Here is a 12,457-nt window from a genome sequence, read left to right on the forward strand (position 1 = left end):
ATGTGGGGGAGAGGAACCTGACCCGGAGTGTGGAGAATGTTCCTCAGCAGACCCCCGTTGTTGTGGGCGCTGTTACGGATGAGATTCCAGATACCTCAGGTGAAATGTTTCAAGGAGCCATTCTTTATTCTAGGTGAGCCTCTGGAACATTTCGTCTAGATAAAGGTTTTGAACACAACAGATAAACTGCCTGGGAAGATACTCTGTTCAGGTTTGATTGTAGATGAGGTGCTGGCACGTTCAGCAGAGGAACTTCTAGAGAGATATTCTTAGTTCTAGACTAAGTTCTAGGACACGTAGCTGATAAAATATCCTAGGGAGTCACTCGGACCTGTATTGTGTTATAAAGGGTGCAGGCACTGGAACCCTTCCCCTGCTCTGTGGCAGGGACTCTAGGGGAATGGGGGCTCCAGACCCCTGTGTGAGTAGAATATTCTAGGAATGGGTACCCCAGTTCTAGAATTTTAGGGTTTATATGAGTTCTATGCCCCTATGAACCTTGGTCCATAGCCATCTTCCCAAGAAGAAACTGTCCTCAGAACCTCTGAGACATTTCAATTTGCCAGCTGGTTTCCAGCTGGGAAAAATTAGCTATGAGGACATGACATGAATCTTGGCTTTTAGCCACCTTGCAGATGACGCTCCCTGGAGCGGCAGCTGTAAAACTGACTTGTTTTGCCTCAGATCTGACAACCCTCCAGGACCTATGGTTCATTCCCATGGCCCAAACACCCCAGGGCATCCTTGTGACCACTAACCCAGCGTCCTTTCTCTCCACCTGGGACAGCCAGTCCTGGATAGTGTGGGGGGGGTGGGGTATGGGAGCCGAGATGAAGGCAGTTTTGTGGGGTGAGGGCCCAGGGCCTCTAGGTGAAGCTTGGAACCCCTCCCCTCAAAACCTCCTCCCTCATGCCTCTAAGGCACGTTCACTGCAAGGGCTCGACAGGCAATACTAAGGACACATGCAGACCTAGGCTGGGATGAGGTGGATGTAAGAATCCTAGACTATGCAAATTAGAGGGGCAAATTAGCCCTTCATAGTTCAGCCTCCCGTGGGTTAAAGATGGGAAGTGAGGCCCAGAGTGGCAGCCAGTCTCACAAGGTCCGAGATTCCTGGTTGGCCCATCAGATAGTGACGGGTGACGGTGAAATTGCTGAAGGTACTGGAAGAGGGCCACACTCAGGGTGTGCAGGGTAGCTCCAAAGGCAGAGAAGACAGGACTGCACACACGTATACACACACACACAAGCACACGGCACCCCCGTGACACATCACCTCAGCTCCACCCACCCCCCCGTAGCCCCCCTTCAGCCCAGGATGGTGTATACCTCCTTCCCATCTACATACAAAGAGTGCTTTCCCTTCTCTCTTCCTTCTACTTCCTTGATCCCTAAGATGCCTCAGGGGCCAGGCCTCAAGGTGATGGGAGTTGGGGGAAGCCCAAGTTTGACTCAGACTCTTTCTGGTGGGTTCCGTCATCCTCCTTGTCCTCTGTCCAACTGTTTTCAGAGATCAAATTCCATGGCCCTTTGTGAAAGTGAAGTTGCTCAGTCGTGTCCGACTCTTCGCGACCCCGTGGACTGTAGCCCACCAGGCTCCTCCGTCCATGGGATTCTCCAGGCAAGAATACTGGAGTGGGTTGCCATTTCCTTCTCCAGGGGATCTTCCCGACCCAGGGATCGAACCCAGACGCTTTTTAACCTCTGAACCACCCACATTGAGGGTGTGGACCCAGATCTGATTGATTGCTTCTCCTGGGTTGTCTGCGCCAGGAGTTTTCACCCTGGACTGTTTCACTTTGACTCCTCCCTGCTGGCAACATCCTGACGACAGAGGTGTTATCGATCCATCTTACAGAGGAAGAAACATGTCCCCTCAGAGAGGAGACGTGAGGGTGAGCCTTGGCAAGTTACCTTACTCCCCGATGTCCTGGAATGGTCCATCTGGCTGCCCCATTCCCCAGCATTCTAGAAAGAAGAGTTTAAACGACCCTCCCTGGGAGCTGACGGCTCCGGGAGCTGACAGCTCCAGGAGCTGCCCAGAGAACCAGAGTCGAGACAAGCAGGCAGTGCTAACTCGTGGCTGCAGGCTCTCAGTTTTGGATCTTACTCCATCCCTACCCCCACATCATCTCAGTCCTACAAAATCTTCCCTTAAAGGCATTTGCTTGCAAGTGTCTTTGTCTTCTGTCTGAGCATCAGAAGCCGTCATAGTCAAAGGGCCCAAAGGAGGGGGCTGCAGGCACCTTTTGCTTCTCATCCTCGGAAAGGCCTCTTTTGGACTCCCCCCTCCCTCCATACCTAGGAGCTCAGCACCCCATCCCTCCCAGTCCTGGGGTCCCTCTCTCTGCTGACCTGTCACCTACTTCATCTCGTCCCTGCTGGTCTGCTGGTTTCATTGGGTTGGAGGAGTAGGTGCAGAAGGCGAACCATCCCATTCGAGCTGTTTTATTTTCCTTTATGTGACACAGTCTACCTCAGCCAGTCTCTCTTCCTTGCCAGAAGTGGACACCCTGGGTCCTTGCCTCCCGCTCCCCATTCCCTGTCCTCCACCCTAGCCTGACTCAGTCCTTCCCAGAAGCTCTAGAGGGTGCTTGCAGTGAGAACCACAGCCCAGAGGGGACTTTAGGGTCCCCTAAGCCACCTATCCTCCACATCTACTAGAAAGGAAACGGAAGCCTGGAGAGCACCAGGGACTTGCCCAAGACCACACAGGAAGTCCATGGTGGAGTTAGTTTTTTCCTGGGGATGAGAGGTAGTCGTTGTTCAGTTGCCACATCATGTCCGACTCTTTGCGACCCCATGGACCGCAGCACCCCAGGCTTCCCTGTCCTTCACTGTCTCCCAGAGTTTGCTAAAATTCATGTCCATTGAGTCGGTGATGCTATCCAACCAAGTTGGGTCTATCTTAATTTTGTCAGGGATAGAAGAGAACAGGATGCTCTAGGTATCGAATATGCTGGGCCCTGCCTTGCCCTCAGTATCTCAACCCCTAGGAGACCATGTCCCCCTTCCCAGGGCAGACTTCTAGCTCCCAGGTGTTTGGAACTGATGCCCCAGGCTGCTGACTGTGCTCCCCAAACCTCTCCAGGCAGCACACCCCCTCATCACACCCCCACGCACTGATGTACCATGTGCCTTGTGACTATCACCCCGGTTGGACAGCACAGAGACCTCCATCCCTCCACTGCAGGGGGCTCCCCAACAAGGAAGTCTTTCTTGGTCTTCTCCTTTCATCTGTCTCATCCTCCTGTCTCCCCCAAATCTCCTTTACCTCCAGCTAGCTCCCTGCTATACCTGTGTCCTGCAGAGACATGTCACCCATGAGAGTTAATGAAAGCAGAGGGCAGGGAGAGCAAGCCCTGGTCCAGGTCTCAGGATCAGGGCCAGCAGGACTAGGAGTGTCCAGGGAAGGTCTTGCCTGGCAGCCCCAGTGCCCTCCTAAGGGCTAAAGTCCCACAAGTCCCTCCCTTGGAGATCACCCGGACTGAGAATTCATAGAAACCTCAGGCAGTGGGGAGAAGATTTCTGGGGCAGGAGTGCATGGGATGCAAATTCAAATCCCTCCCATTAATGAAAAGAAGAGATGTAGAGGCGATGGACAGTAAAGCATGCCTAGGACTCTGGGAAACCAAAGAGTGTAGGCCCTGCCTATAGCAACTAAAATTCAGAATTTTGAAAAATCCAGTCCTGGCCAATCGAAACACTTTTATATGACCCATGGGCCAGCAGTTTGAAACCTGGTTCAAAATGTTGATATGGTTCTGGGAAGCCCTGAAGAGTTTGGTAACTCCTTTGAGACTTTTCTAGTCCAACCCTAAACCCCCATGGCTTAGCCACGTGAGAGCAGGCCCTGTGCCCTCTCAGCTGAAAAGGCCAGGGAAGTCTGGGCATCTGTGAGGTCCCTGGTTTGGGAACTATCCACCAATAAGGGCTACAGGCCCCTCCACAGCCTGAGAGGGGCAGTGTAAAACCCAGGATCTTCTCCAGTTTGAGACCCCCAGTTAGGAAGAAAGTGCTCTGGGTTGAGAGAGAGTTCGGGTATAGGCAGAGAGGACTGAAGGCCAGGAGCCAACTGCCCCCATCCTGGGCTGGGCCATGCCACTCTTTGACAGGCACCCTGAGGATGGCCCCCTCCCAGATAAGGCCTGCAGGCGGAGGAGCTATCCGTTTCTGTACTTCTGTGCTTCGTGATGTGTCAATGAAAGATTACAATGAGTGCCAAGCCACATGGGCAGCCGTGGAGATGGGGCTGGTGATGCCACTTCCCAGCCAGAGGGGCTTCTGAGACCCTGGGGCTGGGCTGATGTGCCCTTCTGGTTGGGGAGGGGCTAGGACATTCCCAGTTCTTAGTTGCTACAGGTAGAGGTGGGGAGGAAGACAGGAAGTTGTGGAAGTGGGAAAGGAAGTCCTGATCTAGGGATGGCCTGGTTCCTGGAAGTAGAAACCTTCCCCCCGCCACCCCCCACCCCGCTCCCCCACAACAGGGAGCGCAGAGGAGAGGGGCAGAGTCCTGCTGTGCCCTGCCTCCTTTACCCTTCCCTTCTCCCAGCAAGAAGCGGGCTGCCTTCTTCCCAGCAATCCTGGCCTTTATTCTATGCACAATCATTGTAAGGGCACCCCCAGGCCAGGCTGAAGGGATGGGGGCCCTGGAGCACCTGCAATAATTCCAGAGTGGTGGGTAGCTTGAGACAAAGTGAGTGAGAATGGCACCAGGTAGAAAAAGGATGTTCTTCCATCTCCCTTTTCCCCCAATCCCAGAATCCAAAACAGACCTGTCTCCACTGGGCTAAATAATCAAACTTGGAGGGACCCTATCTGAACAGCCCCCCAAATCCACTGTTTTTTTTTTAAACCAGTCATAAACTAGCTGGAAGGGACTCGAATGATTCCCAGAGCCCTCTTTATTATTTTCACCCCTTAGGATCCTACAGTTCGAGAGATCCACCCCGCCCCCCCTAAACGAGCCTCACTTCTTGAAGAATAATTTTCCCACATTAAATGAACTCAAGCTGAGCTTCTGAATGCAGATAAATGCTTCCACAGCCTTGAGTTAGCTTTTAGGGCTTAAAGGTGGGAGGAATAGCTGCCTTCTGTTGGCATGTTTAATATACAATATTCAAGAGCATTTGTGGGCCCTCATTTCTGCCTCTGGGACCCCAAGTTAGGAATTAGTGGCTTGTTCATCCAGCATCTGTTTTACCAAAGGAGAAGGCCCGGAAGACACGGCCAGAGGAAAGGTCAGTGAGTTTATAGCAGGGTAGGACCAGAACCCAGGTTCTCTGAGGTCCCATCCAAACACCCCAGCCCTGATGCCTCCCCTCCCATTTCTTTGCCAACTCCAGGAACCACTAGCCATGCCTGAGGGGCTGAGTTCCCTCCTTCAGCACAATTCCGGGCGATTCTCCCCTCCAAGTTCTTTCTGCCCCTCCTAATCGGCCCCCAACCCTTTTACCCACTTGTGCTTCCCATTCCAGTCCCACCTCCTGGTATTTACTACATCTGTGCCATCCTCAGTCCTGGACCCCACTCACCCTTCTGCCCTTCCCCCAGGAGGGGGAGGGGACCCCAAGCTGGGACTTCTGTACTGAAACTCTTTTGTACACCACAAACTTTTTGTATATTTTTAATTTTGCTGCGACATGAGATATTAAAAGTCATTTCAGTACGTGCTGTTTGTGTCCTATTGTTTTGGCTATTCTGGGCCAGAGAAAGGAGATGAGGAAGGAGGGTGCGGGGAGGAAAGATACCCTCTGCCACATCCCCTGTGGCTCTTGGGGCTGTTAAGAGACAGAGGCACTTGGTGGCAGTCCACAAAGCTCCCTGTTGATTTGACAAAGCCTCAATCACTCAACCAGAATGGTTCAGTTCAGTTCAGTTGCTCAGTCGAGTCTAACTCTTTGTGACCCCATGGGCCGCAGGACACCAGGCCTCCCTGTCCATCGCCAACTCCCGGAGTTTACTCAAACTCATGTCCATTGAGTTGGTGATGACACCCAACCATCTCATCCTCTGTCATCCCATTCTCCTCCTACCTTCAATCTTTCCCAACATCAGGGTCTTTTCAAATGAGTCGGTTCTTTGCATCAGGTGGCCAAAGTATTGCGGTTTCAGCTTCAGCATCAGTCCTTCCAATGAATATTCAGGACTGATTTCCTTTAGGATGGACTGGTTGGATCTCCTTGCAGTCCAAGGGACTCTCAAGAGTCTTCTCCAACACCGCAGTTCAAAAGCATCAATTCTTTGGCACTCAGCTTTCTTTATAGTCCAACTCTCACATCCATACATCCAGAATGGTGGGTGGTACCAAACTCCCCATTTTACAGATAAGGGGAAAAAGAGACTGGGGACAGACTTGCTAGAGGCAACAGGATGAGTCCATGGACAAAGTCAGGACCTAGACCGAAGTTCCTGATGCCACTAAAATAAATGTTTATTGTGTACCTACTATGTTCCAGGTACTCTTCTAGACACAATGAATAAGAAAGATATAAAACAGTCATGATCGCTCCCCTCATGGAGCTTACATTCTAGAAGGTATTGCCCTTAAATGATCTGCTTACCTCCAGTGTTTCTACCCTCTAATCCAGTGGTTCTCAAACCTTAAAATGCTTGGGGTAGAGGGGGATTGTTTAAAATGCAGATTTCTGGACTTCTTTGGTGCTCCAGGACACAGGTTTGATCCCTGGTCCCAAAAGATCCCACATGCTGCGGGGCAGCTAATCCGGTGCACCACAACTACTGAATCCAAGCTCTAGAGCCGGTGCTCCACAAGAGAAGCCACCTCAGCGAGAAGCCCACAGACCGCTTCCAGAGAAAACCCAGGCACAGCAATGATGACTCAGTGCAGCCAAAAATAAATAAATAAAAAGGAATATGGGGGAAAGTTTGCAATTAAAATTATTATAAAAAATAAATAAAACGCAGAGTTCCATCTCCATGATTGGAGGGTGGATACAGCATGCCTGGGAATATGAATTTTAAAGGCTCTCCAGCAGATCTGGTGCAAGGGGGTCTGAGAACCTCTCTTTGAGGACACTGCTTTAATGCCTTCTCCCTCCAATCTGATTATGACATTTCCTGACTTTTTAATCTCCTGTGGCTCCCCAGGGCCTTCAGGATAAAGATTGCCAACTTTGAAAAAATGTACAAGGCAAAAACTGTGAGTCAAGTTTATTCAGCATCTTTTTGAGGACTATAGCCCAGGAGACAGCCCCTTAGCTAGCTCTGAGAAACTGTCCGAAGAAGTGGGGTTGGGGGTTAGTTTGGCATTGGGAGGATATGTGCAACCAAGTACACAACTCTGTAGAATGTTGCCGCTAGACTTAAGGAACAGATATCTTAGTTAATGGTCTTAGTGCTTTTCTAAGTATGAGAAGATGCAAGAATCCAAATTCATAAAAATTTCACCTGAAAATATCTAACTATCTTAAAGTCTGTTTTGCCAGTTTTCCCAGAGCATAGAGTACCTCATTCCTAACCTCATTTCAGGGTGTATTAAAGGTCAGTGACTGCACTGGCTAATGACTCAATTTTTGTACTGCCAGATAGCTGGTGACTTTCTTTAGGTAAGATCAAACCCCTTGCCTGATGCTGACTTTTCATAACTAGACCCAAAATATCTCTTGATCCTTGTCTCCAACATTATTACACCTGGCCCTCATAGCTTCACAGTCTTATAGCTTCTCCAAACCTCCACCTTCCTGTTTCTATGAGCCTCTCTTGGGTGCCACCCAACGGCTTTTCTCACCATGGTCTCAGGTACAGCCCCATTTCCTAGTAGCCCACAGCCCAAGTGCTCAGGGCGTAGAGCCTCTCCCTGGCCTCAGGATGCAAGTCACGATTGAATTGGCCTAAGACAGAAATCTCAAAGTGTGGACCCCAGACCAGCATCACCAGGAAATTTGTTAGAAATGCTGATCCTCAGAGCCCACCCCAGACCTGCTGAATCAGCCAGTGTGGGGATGAGGAGCAGCATTTTTTTTATAAGCCTTCCAGGTGATTCTGATGCACACCCAAGTTTGAGAACCACTGGTCCAAGATAATTCCCCTGATTGAGGATTGATGGGGGCAGGGGCATGTGACCAATTCAGTGAGGCAGAGTCTGCTGTATGTCCTCAGTATCCACACACCCTTTTCTCTATAAAGGGCTTTTTAGCTGAGCACATGGCCACTGTAGAGCAGAGGACTGTATTTCCCAGCCTCCTTTGCAATTAGTTGTTGCCATGGAAACGAGTTCCAGCCAATGGGTTATGAGCAGTAGAACTGTGCTACTTCCAGGTCATCCCCCTAGAGGGAGGAGCTGTGCTCTCCTCTAGCTCAGTTTACCCTTCCTACTGGCAGCTTAAAGTTGAGAGCAAAATCCTAGAATGGTGGAGCAGTGAGACAGGAAGCCCCTGGGTCCTGGACACATGGATCTGCCATACCTGCCCTAGACTGCTTATGTGATGGAAGGGATCAACTTCTATCATCTTTAAGCCACTGTTTGGGGGTCTTCATGACAGCAGAAATATATCCTGGCTAATACATCTGACCCCTGGACTTCTAAGGGGAGTCTTTTGAAGAATCTCTGGGAAAGGTTTCCTTCTCAACAGAAAGAAGGCCTCCTCAATCGTTGATAGCATCAAAACCAGAATAATGATGAAGAGTATGATGTCTGTATTGCTACCCTCTCTCCAGCTGTGCTAGTTTGCTCGGATTCCTGTAACAAGACACGATAGACTGGGCAATTTAATAGGAACTTATTTTTTCACAGTTCTGGAGACTAGAAGTCCAACATCAAGCTGTCAGCAGGACTGATTTCTTCTGAAGCTCTCCCCTTGGCTTGCAGATGGCAGCATTCTCACCGCGTCCTCACGGGGCCTTTCCTCTGTGTATATGCGCCCCTGGTATCTGTGTCTTCAAATTTCCTCTTCTTATAAGGACACCAGTCAGATTAGATTAGAACCCACACTGTGGCCTCATTTCAACTTAATCACCTCTTTAAAAGCCTTATCTCCCCAAACAGCCACCCTTGGGGTACCGGGTGTTACAGCTTCAACATACAAATGTGGGAGGGACAGAATTCAGCCTGTAACACCAACAAAGCAGAAGATGTAAGAAACTTGATGCCATTCTTTTTTTTTTTTCTTTTTTCGCATGAGGAAATCTTTTAATTATATAAAGTAATACAAACACTAAACCGAAGAAGGGATTTAAAAAACCCATTTAGAAATAATGTGTACTGCGTTTTCAAAGTGAGCTCCGAGGCTGTGTACGTTCCTGGTAGAATTTCTCTCTCACTGGTTTGGTGTTAATGGTATTTTACTTTTTCCTCTCTTAAACCTGATCTTTTCTTTTTAAAAAAATTGTTTTTTTAAATTTTGTATTGGGGTATAGCTGATTAACAAACAATGTTGTGATAGTTTCAGGTGAAGAGTGAAGGGACTCAGCCATAAGTATATTTATACCCAGATCAGATCAGATCAGTCGTTCAGTCGTGTCTGACTCTTTGCGACCCCATGAATCGCAGCACGCCAGGCCTCCCTGTCCATCACCAACTCCCAGAGTTCACCCAGACTCACGTCCATCGAGTCAGTGATGCCATCCATCCATCTCATCCTCTGTCGTCCCCTTCTCCTCCTGCCCCCAATCCCTCCCAGCATCAGAGTCTTTTCCAATGAGTCAACTCTTCGCATGAGGTGGCCAAAGTACTGGAGTTTCAGCTTTATCATCATTCCTTCCAAAGAAATCCCAGGGCTGATCTCCTTCAGAATGGACTGGTTGGATCTCCTTGCAGTCCAAGGGACTCTCAAGAGTCTTCTCCAACACCACAGTTCAACTCCCCTAAACTCCCCTCCCACTTGAAATCATTCTTGAGCTGCTCAATTAACCAGCCCTGAAATCACTTACCATTGGGCTTTGTCTTGGGAGATGATAAATGTTCTTTATGTATAAGCCACCTTTGATCAGATAGTCTATTCTTAGCAGCTCAAAGCATCACATCTCAGGCACTGTTTGTTCACACCATTCCTTCTGCCTGGAGTGACCTTCCTGTACACATGCCCTTCAAATCCTGCTTCCCTTCAAACCCCGTTTGCCACAGGCTTGGTGAATGGCTCTCGATTCTGCTTTCCCCAAACAAGCTGCTTGCCTTGAGTCAGAGTTCTTTGCCTGTCTGTCTTTCTTTCTCACTAGATCAAGGGTCAGCATATGCACTGGCTGCCACATCCTCCACCCACCCATTCACCATCCCTTGGCAATCCCCTTTCCACTGGGAGATTTGGTTTTTATAATCAGCACTCCAGGGCAGCCCCTGCCAGTCAATTGGAGGTGCCTCAAAAGAGGTGAATTCTATTTGCCAAGACTGTCAAGTCTTCAGGGCACAGACTTTGTTTTACTCGCCTCTTCTTTGATTCACAAGCAGCTTTATTATTAAGTGTTACCATTGTATGCTTCTGATCCCATTAAATTCCTGCAGCAGCCTCCTGAGGCAAGTATCATTATTCTGCTTTTGATGCATGAGATTCTGGGACTCCAAGAGAGAAACTATCTGTTCAAGGTCATACACATTTGAACCTAGATCCACCTGTCTTTGGGCTTCCCTGGTGGCTCAGATGGTAAAGAATCTACCTGCCAATGTAGGAGAACATCTAGGAGATAGGGGTTCCATCCCTGGGTTGGGAAGATCCCCTGGAGAAGGGAATGGCTACCCATTCCAGTATTATTGCCTGGAGAATTCCATGGACAGAAGAGCCTCATGGGCTACAGTCCATGGGGTCACAAAGAGTTAGATACAACTGAGCAACTAACACACTTTCCACTGACTTGTACTAAGCACCTGATCTGTTCATGGTCCTGGGCTGGGACTGCAGAGAACACAGAGATGGTTTGCTGTTTTGAGTGGCATTCAGAACACTGGTCATGTTCGAGCTCCGTAGAAGTTCACAGATGTTTGGAGTTAATCCAGGAATAAGAGACGTCCCTGTTTTACACAGAGGGAATGTGAGGCTCAGAGAGAAGAAAAGGCTTGCAAAAGCCATCATGGAGGTGCCAGAGCAAGAGACCACATCTCATTCCCAGCTGCCATCTGAGGGTGGGAATTTGGGACCAGCTCAGGGGTTAACTGGGAGGGTGATGTCCAGGGCGGTCAGGGATTGGCTTGTACATCCTGGCCTCTTCCTGTTAGCCCGCAGGCAGAGGCTTTCACTTCCCGCTGTAGGGACATGACGGGCAGGATGTCAGGGAGCAGGGAGGGTGGCTGTGTGAGCTATCACTGAGCAGTCTGGACCATTTCCCCACCTCCGAAAGAGGGAGGAAGAGACAGAGAGAAGGCTGGTGTCTGAGAGTCTTCTGCAGCTCTCACACCCAGAGGCAGTAGCGAGCTATGAGCTTTGCTCCCACGGGAACTGGCCTGGCATACTGGGGTATTTAAAAAAAACTTCCCAAACAATCCTATGCATGGGCCCCTGCACTTCACAGTTTCCAACTGCCTTCTCATCCACGGCCTGGTATCTCTCCTGTCATACCTCTGACTGCAGGACAGAGTTTGGGGGCTTATTGTTTCCAGTGGAAAGATGAGGAAGCTGAGACCCAGAGAGGTTGCAATAAGCAGCCTGCTTGCATCATATAGCAAATCAGTTCCAGGACTTAGTTCTCCAGAACCGAGTGGTCGGGGCAAGGTGAGGAGGGATCACTCAGAACCTTTCCCATTGCCACGCAGAGGGCATAGGCCCGAGAGGTAAGTAACCAGGCTTCAGATCAGAGCCAGACCAGGCAGAAACTCCAGGCCCTTGTCTCATTTACTGTGTGCCCTCCTTGGGTTCACCTCTGCACTTGAGTCTGTTTTAAAAATCTGGGTAGCACATATAGGGCTTCCTTGGTGGTTCAGATGGTAAAGAATCCACCTGAAATGTGGGAGACCTGGGTTCGATCCCTGGGTTGAAAAGATCCCCTGGAGAAGGGAATGGTGACCCACTCCAGTATTCTTGCCTGGAAAATTATATGGACAGAGAAACCTGGCAGGCTACAGTCTATGGGGTCACAAGGACTTGGACATGACTGAGCGACTAATATACACACAAACACAACACATATAATAATGGCACAGCAGTATTGTGAAGAATAAGTGAGATGAAATACATAAAGGGCTCAGTCCAGAACCACAAAGTGAGCCCCGCTTCCCTAGTAGTATTCTCTCAAGAGACAGTAAAACAGCCCAGAACACGCAGATACACAGATAGGTGAAGAGTTAATGTTTATTGAGTACTTCACGTGTTCCAGGAGTTTTTCTAAATGAGTTTAATTCTTACAAGTTCACTCTGAGGGCCAGGCTGATATTGTACCCATTTTACAAATGGGGAAATGGAGGCACAAGAGGTTACAGACCCAAGGTCATAAACCTACTAAGTGGCAAAGCCAGGATTCAAACTCAAGCGGCCTATCTTTGAAGCCCATGCATACTGCCTCCCTTAAAATT

Source organism: Bos indicus, chromosome 13, assembly GCF_029378745.1.
Source record: "Bos indicus isolate NIAB-ARS_2022 breed Sahiwal x Tharparkar chromosome 13, NIAB-ARS_B.indTharparkar_mat_pri_1.0, whole genome shotgun sequence".
NCBI classification, from domain to species: Eukaryota; Metazoa; Chordata; class Mammalia; order Artiodactyla; family Bovidae; genus Bos; species Bos indicus.